The 3,407-nt window shown below is 46.4% G+C and overlaps 1 long non-coding RNA gene across 1 annotated transcript; it reads right to left on the bottom strand.

Moving 5' to 3' along the window:
* Positions 1–336: 336 nt before the first annotated feature.
* Positions 337–3,407, bottom strand: LOC113604856 (uncharacterized). Its single transcript, XR_003426874.2, has 3 exons — positions 2,424–3,407; positions 1,735–1,893; positions 337–599 (listed from the first exon to the last, which is right to left on the bottom strand). It is a non-coding gene; the product is annotated as an uncharacterized LOC113604856 (long non-coding RNA).

The raw sequence follows: 3,407 nt of genomic DNA, 5'->3' as shown, positions 1-3,407 counted from the left end.
AAGAGTTGGGCAGGGACGGGACAGGATGGGAGATTTCAGAGCTCAGAATAGGAGGCAGAAAATGTGGACACATTATCGCGCTTTAGTAATTGATGTCTGGTGGGGTGGATGGCTGCCCATTTGAATATCATTCAGGATTGTTCTTGAGTTTAAAAATGGTGTGTTTACTATTAAAAAGTTGAAAATACAAAGGTCAAAGGAAAAGAGACACCTGTCATCCTACTTTCCAGCAATAACCGCTTCTAACATCTTGATTTATTTCCTCTAAAAAGGGATATATACACATGCATGGTATTTGTCGTATTATTTCTTACAAAGTTGGAATCTTGACTACGTTGCTCACTGTCCTCTAAAACATTTTCAATGGCAGCACGATCAGACCATTATTGGTTTGCCCACCCCAACCCTCTTTGCTGGGCATCTCTGTTGTCTCCAATTTTCAATCTTGTGAGTATGATTAAATGACGGTGGAGGTCATCATGCTTTAGTGTTTGTGCTGCCGAACGAAGCAAGCACGACGTCACTCACGTTTGACATACATAGCCACTGCGTCCTCACGGTGTTATCTCTTCGTGACCTTTTCAAACCATTTAAAATTTCTAAAACAGAATAGATTTAAGAAGAGGAAAAACAACTCTCATTCAGCTTCCCCCGATCGTCCAAGCAGTCTCTGGCATTTAAGCTCCGTGCTCTAGGTGATCGAAAAAATATTCCCTGAGCATCTACTCAGCACTAAGAACGTTAAAAAAAAAAAAAAAAAGTTTATTTAGTTTTGAGAGAGAGACAGAGCGCGCGTGAGCGGGGGAGGGGCCGAGAGAGAGTGGGGACAGAGGATCTGAAGCGGGCTCTGCGCTGACAGCAGAGAGCCTCGCGCGGGGCCCGAACTCACAAACCATGAGATCATGACCTGAGCCCAAGTCGGAGGCCTAACGAATGACTGAGGCACCCAGGTGCCACCATTCCATTTTTATTATAACTCTCTAACTAGACCTTGGAGCCCCCATTTTATAGCAGAGGAAACTGGAGTTCGGGAAGATGGGGTACTCGGCAAGGGCACAGCTAATACATGCCAGAACTGGGAGGTGAGGTCGGATCCTCTCAATTCCACAGCCAGAGCCCCACCCCCTGCGTGGCTCTTTGCTGTAGCCTCGTCCCGGAGCACTTGCTGTGCTCTGCTTCCTCCAAGGCTAACTACATCAAAGACATGTTTGAAGTGACTGAACGCATGAGTGACAAATGAGCCATGTGTTTACAAGAGGGCAGAATCAGTATCTTGCAAAAGAACCCTGTGAGGGGAAAAAGGAACTTGGAAAGGAGAGACAAAGGAAGGAAAAGACACAGAGAGTGTTGGCCGTGGCTAATACCCATGGCAACCTCGACCAATTACTTAATAGGGGCCGGTCACTGTGCCATATCATGGAGTCCCCAGAAAAACCTTAGGGGACAGGTTCCGTTTTTATCCCTGCTTTGCAGTCCACCAAAGTCAAGTTCACTCAGCTAATGAGTAGAACCACCAGGAACATAGTCACAGATGGAATGCTAGTGACTGGTTCTTGGGACAGGGCAGTGGAGGGTGGCATAGACCTTGTTGAGCAATATGCACTCAGGGGTAGAAGAATGAAGTTCAAGTTCCAGGTCTACCATTAACTGGGCTCTTGATTAGATCACTTAACCTCCCTGGGCCTGTTTCTTCATCTGTGAAACGAGGATCATGGCATTCTTGAACGCTCATACCTCATTTTTATGCAGGTATCACATCCTGCCCAGAGCTTCGTATTCAAGACCGTAGGGAGTTGGGACTACTCAAACTTCTGTTTACCAAGCTAGTTTTTCTCCATCGCTGGACTGAAAACTCTCATGTATGTTTGCGCTCCCCTCACTGCCTTGCAGACACTGAAAACAACAATAACAACCGGTTAAATGGGCAAAGGAAGACTGGCGTTCTCCTTAATCGTGTGCACTTGGGCAAAGAGACCGTGAGAATTCACGGCCTTAGTTTATCCAGTGAAAGAGTGAAAGCCGTCCCGATGGCTGTCCTTGAATCACAAGGGTATTGGCTGGATGGAAGACGTAGATGAGCCCATGGGGAAATATGCTGGGCATCGCTGAGCCACTGGTATAATCGCCCACACTTAGGGTATAAAGACCTATGGGACATCTAAGACAACAGAGGGAGAGGGAAGTCAAGGGAACATTCGCTGAGCACACCACGGCTTCCAAGCCCCCTCTTTGGTGCCCCAGGCTCTCTCTCACCCGCAGGATGAGCCTGAAAGGTGGACATCATTACGCACCCCCGCTCCCTGTTTTCAGATGGGAAGCCAGCAGTCGATCAAGGCTAACTAAGTAACTTATCCAATTGCCCAATTCCAAAGCCTAATCTGTTTCTCCAACACGGTACTGACGCAACAGGCTGTTCTACTTACCTTTGTCTCCACCAGAGAGCTGTCCTTCTAGAAAAACTTCCCTGCGTTCTTCTCAGAAAAGCCTAGAAAAATCCACCTGAGCCACCTGCAGGTGGAATGGTGTGTCTGTGCTAATGGTAAGAGCATCCTATGAGGACTGTCTCCACACAAGGCAATAAAGAGATCCCAAGGCCATCATTTGGGAGAGGCTAGAGGACAGCAGCCCAGCTAGGCCAGCCTGGTCCTTCTGGTTCCCAAACTTGATGGGACTGTTCCCCCTTGTACAGACTCCAGCTGGCTCAATGCGTAACCAGTGCCAACTGCAGAAACCTTTCTGGACTAGGTAGCCAAAGCCAAATTCATAATTAGCTTGAGATTATGCCAAGCTGATAGTATTTCCTCCCTCGGCTTTATTCCCAGGAAGAAAGAGTATTCTTTATAACCTGGGTTCTTTCGGGATTCTGTCTATGGAGCACTTTTCGTAACCAGGGGGTATTTTAAAAGCAGTGGTCAAGGCACATAAACTTGCAATCGCTTAGCTGTAGATTTCAGAGACTTTGGGAGCGTGGGGACAGGCGGAGGAACCGAACACGGGTTGTTAAATGCTGTTTCAGGCTGATGTATGGAAGGGAATGACTTTCCTTAGTGGGAGTGCTGTTGTATACCTTCCAGATATACCAAGGGACCAGATTCCACTGCTTTTGGTGGATTTCTCCTTATTTTTCTGTGTGAAAGACTGATTATAGGGAACTTGAGAGAATAACACAAGTCCATTCAAAACTGATGAGTACAGATGTTGCCTTTGAAAGCTGCAAATCAAAAGATTCCCCCTGGGGCAACATACTGTTGTTTTCATCTCTCTCTCTCTCTCTCTCCCTCTTCATTCTCTCTGTTCTTTTTTTTTTTTCCTTTTCTTTAAGATGTAAGTTGTCCAACCAGATTTCTATTTACCTTTGAAATCCAATGCATCTGACTCAAATTCTGAGCTGTAGTAAATTGCTGATG

Source organism: Acinonyx jubatus, chromosome A3, assembly GCF_027475565.1.
Source record: "Acinonyx jubatus isolate Ajub_Pintada_27869175 chromosome A3, VMU_Ajub_asm_v1.0, whole genome shotgun sequence".
Lineage (NCBI taxonomy): Eukaryota > Metazoa > Chordata > Mammalia > Carnivora > Felidae > Acinonyx > Acinonyx jubatus.
Note: the sequence above shows the minus strand (reverse complement) of the source record. Positions and strands in the feature narration are given on the sequence as shown.